This window comes from Balaenoptera borealis, assembly GCF_965194805.1.
Source record: "Balaenoptera borealis genome assembly, chromosome: 14".
Taxonomy (NCBI): domain Eukaryota; kingdom Metazoa; phylum Chordata; class Mammalia; order Artiodactyla; family Balaenopteridae; genus Balaenoptera; species Balaenoptera borealis.
The window spans coordinates 57,472,088-57,484,976 of record NC_138875.1 but is presented as its reverse complement, the minus strand read 5'-3'; the positions used below and the strand labels follow the sequence as shown (position 1 = coordinate 57,484,976).

Sequence of the window (12,889 nt, the reverse complement as noted above, 5' to 3'; positions counted from 1 at the left end):
AAGCATATTACTCTGTTACAAATAATTTATTGTCATACGTATTTTCCACTCTATTCTTAACCAATAGATATCACTCACTTCTCTCTTCAGATTATTGAGTGCCCCTGAACTCTCTTAAAGAAGATTTTGACAGTCTGTCTAAACCATTTTTTATCACATTGCTTGCGGGAGACCACTCTGTTTTGACTAGAATATGAAGTGCCTGCAGCACATTAAGAAAAAAACGCAATTCATTAATAACTATAAAATCTTTGAAAAGGTAGTTAAATCATTTCATGCTACATTGTACTATTTAAATTGCCCTAAATGTTTATTACTGGTTTTGGTGATTCTAGGTAAATATACGACACAATGGTAACACCGGTAAACAAATGTTCCCCAAAGAGTAAATTGCATACCACTGGTGAAGCAAAATATTATTTTAGGTAATACAGAGACCAACATTGTCTAATAGTAACACATTTATATTAACACGTATGGTAGCTCGTCTACAAAAATGATCCCCAATGAACCATTCTTTCCTGTTTTCAAGCCATTTTTAGTTACCTGCCACACTGAGTCTAGGTGAGTTGCTTTAACCAGTAGGATGTGGCAGAAGTGATGTTGTGCCATTTTCAGACCTAATCTTTAAGGAGACCTGACCCCTTCAACTTTTTGTGATTTAGGAAGGTCTGAGCCACCAATTAAGGAATCTGGTTTCCATGCTAGACTACGGGACAAGACCATGTAGAAAAGCCATTTGGAGGAGAGAAGATCTGGAACCACATGCAGAGAGAGACAGAGGTTCAGCCACCTCAGTGTCCCAACTGAGCCCAGAGTTCCATCTGTCCCAAGAACAGAGTCACAGTCACATGAGTAAAGACATCCTGGAGTTTCCAGCCTCAGCACCATCTAACTGCAGCAACAAAACAGACCCAGACCAGACCCACCTCAGCAGAAGAACCATGCAGCTGAGTTCTAGTCAATTCTTAAATCATGAGAGATAGTAAAATTGTATGTGTGTGTTTTTTTTAAAGGATGCAAAGTTTTGGGGTGGTTTATTACACTGCAGCAGACAATCAGAATGGAAACTTATAGCAGAAGTGGGTACTGCCATAGCAAAAAAAAAAAAAAATATGGTATTGGTTTTGTTATTACGCAGCAGGTAGAGACTGGAAGGGCCTGAAGGTATTGCTAATGGAACCTGGAAAGTATGGACATCAGGATGAGAGGCTGAAGAAAAGGGAACTCGAGTTGTATAACAATAGGAAATTCATAAAACAGTTGCCTGAGATGATGTGGAAGATAGAAGAGACATCTAAGGAACTTGTCATTTTAGCTATGGAGATTTCCAGACAGAAAGTTGAAAGTGCCAATGGACTTATTTTGGCCCCTTTTGATGAAGTATGGGAGGCCTGAGATGAGCTAAAGAATTCAATTTGCAAACAGAATTTAGAGGAATGTAATGAAATCAAGGCTTGCTAAGTCTGAAAATACAATGGTTTCTCACCCCAAGTATCTCCTTTAAGAAGACTCTCAAAAATAATAATAGACCTCAGTGCTAAGATCACATCTATAGCAAAATGTAACCTCAGGTAAAGATCAAGTACAGGTTACACCTGTAAGACCCTTTGTGAAAACCTCAGGAAAATGTAAGGCAAGTGTGCAGGCCATATCATCTAGACAAAAGGTTTCTAAAAATCTGAGGGCATTCCTTATAGACCACCTCTGATAGATAATAGGGTGTCTAAGAGAACATCTAAGAATCTTAAGGGTGTTGTTCCATAGCAAGCTGACCCATGGCCCAAGTAGAGAGGGGCTCCTCTTGAAGAGATTTGTGCTTATGGCTTCTGTGTAGTGGAGCGGGTTATACCATAATACCTAGATGGCTTAAAACTTCATTTAGGGGCTCTACTAGCTCAGACTAAAGGGTAAAGAGACAGTTGAATAAGAAAAGAGACCTCTGAGCCCTTGAACTACAAGAATAGAAAGCAGACAGAAATTTCCTTAAGTTGCCCACTCAGGCCATTTCTCATGGAAAAAGAAGAATAAGCTCAGAAATTAGAACCAAGAGTCTAGAGGACAGAGCTGAGTGATTGGAAGAATCACTCTCAGGAAGCAAAATTTGGTCTAAATCAATATTCACTCCCTGGCCCAGAGCCAGGGCAATTGGAAACACGTATCTGTCTAGATTTCATAACTGCTATGGTCCAGTGTCTGTTACATGCCTTCCCAAATCTTTTTGAATGAATTGTCTCTTTCAGTACTCCTGTTTCTGTCTCATCTTTGTTATATTTTGCCAATTCCAGGCCTAAGCCTTAAAAACTCTTTGTTATCTTCTGTTTTTGCACTTTTGTAAGTCCTGAAAGACCACACAGGACATCCAGCTACCCTGCTGAAGAGAACAATGTAGAGGCCTAGTGGAGAGGGGGAGACCCCAAGACTACATTGAGAGAGAGAGGCCCAGCCATCCCATTGCTACAGCTGAGCCCTGTCTTCTAGAACCATCCACATCAGGCCACCAGACATATCAGTGAAGCCACCTTGGACATTCCAGCCCAACCAGCAGTAAATGCTGCTACCTGGGGGTCCTCAAATAAGAAGAGCAAAAAATCCATCCAGGTGAACCATAGCCAAACCAGAGGATTTTGAAGAAAATAGAATGGTGGTTATTTTAAGATAATAGGCATTGGAGTGCCTTATTATGAACCAATAAAATGATGTGTTTTGGAAACAAATGTAGTGATCACATAACACCTGTGATCCCCAACAGATTGCTGCCTTTAGTGGATCCACCCAGATAGTGGATTCACCATAACATTTCAAGCCTACCCCCTGAATGCCTCAAACCTACAGAAATTGAAACGTCAATCGTAATTTTTTAGAAGGATGCAAAGTATAAAAAATGTGGGTTTTTACTGTGGATTTTTAAAATTTTTATTTTTTATTGAAGTATAGTTGATTCACAATGTATTAATTTGTGCTGTACAACAACAAAGTGACTAAGTTATACACATATATACATTCTTTTTCATATTCTTTTCCATTATGGTTTATCACAGGATATTGACTATAGTTCCCTGTGCTATGCAGTAGGACCTTGTTGTTTATCCATTCTATTTATACCAGTTTGCATCTGTGAATCCCAAACTCCTAATCCATCCCTCTCCCACCCTCCTCCCCCTTGACAACTACAAGTCTATTCTCTCTTCCTGATTCTGTTTCATAATTAGGTTCATTTGTGTCATATTTTAGATTCCACATATAAGTGACATCATATGGTATTTATCTTTCTCTTTCTGACTTACTTCACTTAGTATGGTAATCTCTAGGTCCATCCATGTTGCTGCAAAAGGCATTATTTCATTCTTTTTATGGCTGAGTAGTATTCCTACTGTGGATTATTAAATATTGAGTCTATAAGCACATCATTACATTTTTTCCCAGCAGTACTTTAAATCGTCACTTCTGGGGGTTGGCACCTATTGATTATTTAAAAATTCCTATCATTATACATAATCGTGAATTGGAATAAGACCTGTCATTGGTATTTTTTTTGGTTTTCGTTTTTTATTTTGTTGTTGGTTATCCCATCATGGATGAATAATTTAAAAGAGAATTTTTAAAGCGTAATGACAAAGAGACTGATAGAAATGTGAGTAATATTACTGTTAGCAATACAGCCATACATCTTCAAAGAGTTATGAAGACTAAGTAAATAAATTACTTAGTGTTTCATAAATATTATCTACAAAAGAACCCCAAAATATCATTAAAATGTATAAAATAGTTGACTACATCAAAGTAAAAATCTTCTGCACAGCAAAGGAAATCATTAACAAAATGAAACGGCAACATACTGAATGGGAGAAAATATTTGCAAATTGTATACCTGATGAGTGGTTAATATCCAAAATATACAAAGAGCTTATATAACTCAATAGCCAAAAAAATCCAATTAAAAATGGGCAGAGGATCTGAAGAAGACATACACATGGCTTATAGGTACATGAAAAGATACTCAACATCACTAATCATCAGGGAAATGCAAATCAAAATCACAAAGAGGTATTACATCACACCTGTTAGAATGGCTCTTATCACAAAGATAAGAAATAAGTGTTAATGAGGTTGTGGAGAAAAGGGAACTGTGTGCACTGTTGATGGGAATGTAAATTTGTGCAGCCACTATGGAGAACAGTACAGAGGTTCCTCAAAAAATTAAGAATAGAACTACCATATGAGCCAGCAATTCCACTTCAAGGTATTTATGGGAAGAAAACAAAAATACTAATTTGAAAAGATATGTGCACCCACATGTTCATTCCAGTATTATTATTTATAATATCTAAGACATGGAAACAACCTCAGTGTGCACCAATAGGTGAATGGATAAGAAGATGTGGCACACATATACAAGGGAATACTATTCAGCCATAAAAAATGAAATATTGCCATTTGTGACAGCATGTATGGAACTTGAGAGTATTATGCTAAGTGAAATAGGTCAGAGAAAGACAAATACTATATGATCTCATTTATATTTAGAATTTTAAAAACAAACAAAAACAAGCCATAGATACTGATAACAGAATGGTGGTTGCCAGAGGCAGGGGATAGGAGGTGGGCAAAATGGGTGAAGGGAGTCAAAATGTCCAACCCAGTTAGAAAATAACGAAATCATAGGGATACAACATGCAGCATGGTGACTATAGTTAATAATCCTGTATTGCATATTTGAAAGTTGCTAAGAGAGTAGGTCTTATAAGACCTCACCACAAGGAAAAAAATTTATTTTTTAACTATGTATGGTGACAGATGTTAACTAGACTAATTGTGGTGATCATTTCACAATATATACACATATTGAATCATTATGTTGTACACCTGAAACTAATGTAATGTTATATGTCAATTTTATCTCAATACAAATTTTTACATAAAATATATAGAAATATTTGATGTTTCTTATTTTGATGAACTGGCAATAAAATTTGTTCTGTTTCATTCTGAACCATAGATTTAGAGACACACATTAAACTAATCAACCTCAAGAATAATTTTGAAGTACCCGAAGTATGCCAAGCAGAATCTATCAAAATATTCAAAATTAAGTATAAAGATATTCAAATGTGTCTCAAAAATTAATGTCTATTGTGCCAGGGGACAAATGCAAAAGCTTTGGAATACTTGCCTTCAGTGTCACATTTAAACACAAGGTTAGAGATGCTGAACTTTTGGCAGATTCTTTAGTAAATTTGCCATTAAGAAATGATAAAATCACGTTTGTGAATGGAATAAATACAGTGATCGATAAAGTGCTTTCATCAAAAAATAAAGTTTATTTAATATTCTAGATATGGCAGAAACCAAAGAAATGATTACTATCTTAAGTGTGGCCATGTACAGTTCATTAACAACTGTTTTGCAGATATGAGTGAATAAAGAATTCCATGAAGACTTTTTTCATTCAACCATTGAAAATAACTATGATTAGAGATTTCTAAATAATTTGACAACTCCATCCCAACTGGTAACATAGACTAAACGTGATAAACTGAGTTAAGCACTGACACTAAAGATGTATTTGGTCTTAGGCTAAGAAAACCTGTTTCAGGCATTTAAGTTGTTACAACAGAAGCAAATTATATTCTGTGTTGAACACATAAGGAATTTTTGGTCCCATTAGTTATACACAATTTTTTAGGAAAAGTATTTTTTCATCTGTTAAAATTTTCATCTACATTAAGGGTAGACCTCCAAATTCTTGACTGTTTGTGAAGAGATAGGGAATGTTTACAAAAAACTGCTCTTTCAGACTGAATTATGTTGACTCTCAGAAAATATTGAGTGTTTTATCTGGTAATTAGAACTTTACCTTTCTCTGGAAGAAATATTTAATCAGTAAGATTTTTATGCAGGAATTTGCAAATTAATTTTGTACAAATAATGGCTCATTCAAAAAGTCTGAATGGATGAGGATTAGTCAGGATGGGTTAGATAAAGCTGTGGTGATAAATAGTCCCCCATATTCTTTGACTTGCAAAACATGAGTCTGTGTCCTACTCAGTTTGGCTAGAACCCAGGTCCACAACAGTGGCCTTCATTTTATTTTTTATTTTTTTGCTTTGAAGACGTATCTTTTAATAGGTGAGCAAGGGCCATTAGAGAGGAAAGTACCTATGTGGTGCCTCCCACAATGCCAGAGGGTATTCAGCACTGGCATTCCAAGGCTGGTGAAAATGACTTTCTTTCTTTCTCTGTGTGTGTGTGTGTGTGTGTGTGTGTGTGTGTGTGTCATTTTTTTTTTAATTGAAGTATAGTTGATTTACAATGTTGTATTAGTTTCAGGTGTACAGCACAGTGATTCAGTTACATTGTTTTTCAGATTCTTTTCCCATATAGGTTGTTACAAGATAATGAGTATAGTTCCCTGTGCTATACAGTAGGTACTTGTTGATTATCTATTTTATACATAGTGATGTGTATCTGTTAATCCCAAATTTCTAATTTATCCCTCCTCCCCACCTTTCCCTTTTGGTGACCATAAGTTTGTTTTCTATGTCTGTGAGTCTGTTTCTATTTTGTAAATAAGTTCATTTGTATCATTTTTTTAGATTCCACGTATAAATGATAGCATATGGTATTTATCTTTCTCTGTCTGGCTTACTTCATTTAGTATGATAATCTCTAGGTCCATCTATGTTACTGCAAATGGCATTATTTCATTCTTTTTATGGCTGAGTAGTATTCCATTGTGTGTGTGTGTGTATATATATACACACGTATATATATACATATATATGTATATATATATACATATGTATATATATACCACGTCTTCTTTATCCATTTATCTGTAGATGGACATTTCGGTTGCTTCCATGTCTTGACTATTGTAAATAGTGCTGTTTTAGAACCTGATGGGACAGATTGCCACTATCAAAGCACTGCCATTTGCCATGGCAGGGGCAAGAAAATATAAGGAATTGGGGACTGACTCTTAAAGCTTCCACCAGGAAGTGACCCACATCATTCCATTCACCAAAGCAAGTCACATGGTGAATTTCAAGAAGGCAGTGAAGTGCACGCTTACTGTGGGCCAGGAATCATGAGAACTAGAATATTGTTAGCTTCCTAACGACACCATAACTTCTTTACAAGTTAAGTTTGCTTAAGTATGAAGTCAAAAAGAATGTAAGCATCACATAATTAGAAGTACACCTACCTCCTTGATCAGATTGATATCTTGTCTAATCTGCTTATGAAATTTTTTGAAGAGTTTGCTAAAAGCCATTTGAATTATTATAAAAAGACACTTGAAATTTTTGGAAAAAGTTCTTGATAAACATTTTTCTCAGTCAGAAGGCACTGGTGAGTGGAGAATGAATCCTCTTTTTACCATGTGTGGGCAAAGTACTGATATAACTGCATTCATTCATTCTGTAGATTACTTCAGATGACAGTTCGAAATAAAAGTCTAACAAAGGTCACATATCTTCTCAGGAACTAACCCTCAGTATCCAACTATGTTAGAGAAAAAAGTAATTATTTTGCTTTCTGATCCCATATGCAAAGTTTTGATTCTTTATTTAACATAAAAACTTTAAAAAGCAAAAGTATTTTATTCAGGAACCTCATCTTCACCTTATGCTAAACCAAATGTGCCTTTATCACTGACTAATCAAAAACATTATCATTTTTTCTCACTGAGTAACATAATTTTTGATGTGCAGTTTTGCAAATTGACTAGATTTAGCATTACTTATGTAGTCTTTAACATAAAAGCTTGTTTTTAATCATATTTACATTTATAATCACTCTACTTAGGACAAGTGAGATCATTTTAAATGCATGGCAGTGATACAAAATTATTTTAAATACATGTATTTTAATACAGGGTAACAAAGTATCAAGTAAGCAAAAGTATAGGTGGGACACACATACAGCCAAAAACTGTGGAAGAGTTATGCAAATGCTGATGTTTAGAAAGCAGTAATGCAGGGCTTCCTGGGTGGCGCAGTGGTTAAGAATCCGCCTGCCAATGCGCGGGACACGGGTTCGAGCCTTGGTCCGGGAAGATCCCACACGCCGGGGAGCAACTAAGCCTGTGTGCTACAACTGAGCCTGTGCTCTAGAGCCCGAGAGCCACAACTACTAAAGCCCTCGAGACTAGAGCCTGTGCTCCGCAACAAGAGAAGCCAATGCAATGAGAAGCCCACGCAACCCAACGAAGACCCAATGCAGCCAAAAGTAAATAAATAAATAAATTATAAAAAAAAAGAAAGCAGTAATACAATAAATGGATTATAAATAATTGTTTGAATTAAAATAGGAAAATAATTGGCTTAAGTTTGTTCTGAGTTAAAAGTTATCTTACTTTCTTTGGGACTTTTAATCATGAATAAATTTTGGAAGTGCTGAAGATTTAAAAGTACTACTTCCAATTTTAAAAAACCTGATTTTCTAAGGCTACTTATTAATAAACTTTCAAAAATCTGAAAAAAAAATGTACTGTGAAAAATAATTTACATAAAGTTATTTGAATATGTACATATTGTTGCCTTTTTAGTATAAAATATTTGCAGTTACATAAATAAGTAAAGCATTTTCAGACCCACAGTGATAGTTATACTGTGACATTTTTCGCCCCACTCTAAATGGCTTTTTGAGTATATATAAGAATAGCAAACATTTCTTACCAAATAATTTACTGCTGTGAAAGCTTACTCTTAACCACAACTGGCTTAAGATAGGACGGGCAACTGCTTGGGTGAGGCAATTTTAGAGATGTCGAAAAGCCATCTAACTGCCATGAAACTTTACCAAAAACTTCACTTTGTTTGGTTTATGGTGTGAATTCTTATTAAAACCTAAGTAATCCTAAAAAGGACATACTATTCTCACCTGTTAGTTATTGTTTGTGATTTCAAGTCTTTGAAAACAAACTTAGATTAGGAAGGAGTAAGGGCTGATATTTTAACTGAATATTTGAGAGAAAAGCGAGGAATGTAAGGATGAGGAGGAACATAGATTAAGAAGTTGAAAATTTCATGACTTTATTCAGGGCTGGCCCTAACAGTTAATCTAAAATCAGTAGCTAATGATATGCCACCAACCCCTTGCAGATACTTGAGGATTCAAATCCAGAACCTACGCTAATTATTAAAGAACTGCAAATCAAAACTACAGTGAGGTATCACCTCACATCATTCAGAATGGCCATCATCAAAAAATCTACAAACTATAAATGCTGGAGAGGGTGTGGAGAAAAGGGAACCCTCTTACACTGTTGGTGGGAATGTAAGTTGATACAGTCACTATGGAGAACAGTATGGAGGTTCCTTAAACTAAAAATAGAGTTGCTATATGATTCAGCAATCCCAATCCTGGGCATATATCTGGAAAAAATGAAAACTCTAATTCGAAAAGATACACTGGCATCTTTTTTAAAAAAAATACTTTTGTCAGTTTCATGTATTCATGTACCTCATAGTTTATTCAGGAAGATTTTTAAATAACAATTTAGATAAATCCTAACAAAGCATGCATTACTCCATCAAACAATTTTCAGTGAACTCCTATTTTGATACCAGTTGGTGATCATTTTTTTGTATGTGTATATGTGTCTTTTAATTTAGAAATGTTTCCATTTGGTATTGCCTTGGTATTTCATTTCTGTGGAAAGTCTAGTGGAGCCTTGAAAGTCCTCAGCTCAGTTTTTGGATTATTTTTTACTTTATTTTTGTTTTTGTTTAGCTATCTCTGATTTTTTTCCCCTCCAACTAAACTTTCAATAGTTCAGATGTGTAATATATTTTAAATTACAAATCTAACCGTGTCCTAAAATGTCCTAGAAATGGTAAGTGATTCGTTTTGTCCAGAAGCAATATCACCATGAAATCAGAATCTTCTTTTGTTTATTCCTGGGTTCTAAGGGCACTAATAAAAAACCTAGAGTTTTCCAAGCAGCAGTAATCACGGAAGGAGGGTTTTTCTTTAGTGTTATATATACACAAAGTTTTCTATTCCTCTTATATATAATAATATATATATTATTATGACTTTATGAAATATCACAACCACAATTTGAATTTTAGACAGAAATTTAAAAGAGTATTTTTGAGAGTATGAAAAGTAAAACTTTTAGTTGTTTGGTTTGTTTAGTTGTTTCCTATCTTCAAATTTCTCCTTTATCCCCAGAGAAAACCCCAAACAAAACTCTAATAATTTATTTTTCTTATATCAGTGTAGGTGTTCTATTACTAACCTACACAGTTCAAGTGATTAAAAAATAAACCAGCAAACTTCTAAGGACACACCAGCTACTTCCAAGTTGCCTTGCTCCCAGATGAGTGCGAAACTGACCATTCACTTGAGTTTCTATGATGGTGGAACCACACAAGCCAGGAAACAGGGTCAGGAGCTGAGGCCATAGGATAGAGGATGTATAATAGCTTCCCTGTACCTTTAGCTACGCAATCCGAAGGAAGGCTTTAAAAGTGCTGAGGGTTTGATGCCAAAGAAGAAACCCTTTCAGATGCATTTACCAAATGTTAGCTTAACATTCTTAGTGTGGTTTTCTGTTAATTAAATTACATCATAAAAATTCCCACGAGCTCATTAATTTCAGTCATTGGGTAGAAGAAAACCCAAATAAACTACTAACTTGTCATTCACTTCTTTCAGCAGGCAGAAACTCAGTTGGAAAATGCAGACACAAGATGAGCTACTGGAATATAAAGAGGTCGGATGGAGTAGGAGCCATAATGGAGACACGCATGACCTTCCTTGTGTGAAAGAGGAGACTGGCCAGGAGACAAACAACAGGAAAAAGCAAGAATGAAGGACTCTTGGCAGTGATCCAAGTAACAACCTACGCTAGAGGAAAGAGAAAATCGGCTCCTCTAGACAGAACAAGGAATGATAGGTAAGTGCTTGGAGTGCAACCAGTGCTTCCAATGACAAGTTGGTATAGGAGAGTCAGGTGTTATAAAAAGGTCCAGGGACCGAGCAGGTATGAGAGAGAATCCAAGCAGAAAAGTATAAAATAAACTTTTAAAAAAATGGAGCACTTTGCAATCAAGTATTGAGAAGCATATCTGATTTGTACTTAAAAGTTTTTGGTTTTTGTTTTGAGTGCTTGCTCTCATGGGGCATCTAAAGCTGTTTATAGATAAAAATAGAAAATATAGCTCTCTGCTTTTAAATCAGTAAAGGCACTTTTATGAAATCAAAAACAACTAATAAAATTGCCATGCAAAATAGATCACGAACGAATTGCAAGAAACAGCACTTACTTTAATGGTTCCATCGATTTCACGGGGGTGATCCTAACACACAATTTGGCCAGCCAAGCTGTTAAAAAAGAAAATTCAACTGAGTAAATTTGAAGATCTAGCTGGCTTTATTGAGAGATTCATGGATCCGGCAGCATCCCATCCAGTAAATAGAAGGGTGCTACAAGGGGTTGTACAAAAGGGAAGGTATTTGTAGGCAGAAGGAGGGTGGGGCAAGGAAGGTATTAGCAAAATAAAGGATCTTTCAGGCCAGAAGTCACCTTCTTTGGGGAGAAGGGTGAGTGTCTTTCACCACACAGATTACTTCTCCTTCCTTTGGAGAGGGTCCATGTGGCAGATTACCTCACTGGTGCTGACCAGAAAATTCCACACTTACCAATTAAGATTACATTCCTGGGGAAGGTTGAAACTACAGTGAGGTCAGGTATTAAATCTAAGTTTAGTTTCGTAGGTTTTAGCACAAGTGATGCCATCTTAGGCCTGTGGTTTTCTCCTTAGCAAAGCTTAAATAAACTTTGACAAATACTCCCATGTAGGCAGCGTATGACTCAAGGGGTTACAAAACAAAGAGAAAATAGCATATCCAAATTAAGGAATTTAAGGTTTGGGGATAATTGCAGTTTTCAAGATAATGATTAACAACAGTATACTCCCTGGCAATAACTGTTGCTAAGAAAACCCTGTGCTGGGACTTTGCTGAGAATCCACCAGCCAATGCAGGGGACACGGGTTCGAGCCCTGGTCTGGGAAGATCCCACATGCCGCGGAGCAACTAAGCCCGTGCACCACAACTACTGAGCCTGCACTCTAGGGCCCGCAAGCCACAACTGCTGAGCCCGTGTGCCACAACTACTGAAGCCCACGCACCTAGAGCCTGTGCTCCACAACAATAGAAGCCACCGCAATGAGAAGCCCACGTACCGCAACAAAGACCCAACGCAGCCAAAAATAAATTAATAAATAATTTTATTAAAAAAAAGAAAGAAAACTGTGCTATGTTGTCCTAATCATCCATCCCCTTTGTTTGATCCCCCCGCCATATGACAAGCTTTATTTTCCCAATCTGGACCCGACCATGGCTTCTTTCAACCTCCAGGCTTGACTGCCTTCAAAATGTCTGCTTTTTAAAGATTACCAGAGTAATCTTATAAAACTACAAATATTCTTCTGATTCTCTTGCTTAAAATGCAACATAGTTCCTTGGTGCCTACGAGTCAAGTCTCAATGTCTCAACTCCTTAGCAAGTATCTAAGGCCTAACTTAATCAGACTCCTTCTTATTTCTTCAGTTGTATCCCCAAGTTCTTTATGCTCCAAAAATAGCAAATGACTTACATTTTCTTGTACGTATGTATTAGGTTTTATACTATGGAGAGTTGTCTCTGCCAGGACTTCTCTTGTTCTTCATATCGGCCTTGCAAAGTCTTATTCACCCTCTACAATCCTTCAATTTCCTATTCAAATGTGTCTTCCTCTCTGAGCCCCTCCCTATCTCAAAACAAAACAAAACAAAAAAATGTTCACTTTTTTCTTTGTCCACTTCCCTGCCTTTTATATACCTTTGTTAGGACACATATTTTTAGATTTTTTTTTTTTTTGATTGCTTCTTTC

At 36.1% G+C, this 12,889-nt stretch overlaps 1 long non-coding RNA gene across 1 annotated transcript in view; it reads right to left on the bottom strand.

The window, feature by feature from the left end:
• LOC309610605 overlaps positions 1-12,889 on the bottom strand; it is a 716,737-nt gene that overhangs the window by 675,152 nt on the left and 28,696 nt on the right. The gene's annotated exons all lie outside the window — the stretch shown is intronic.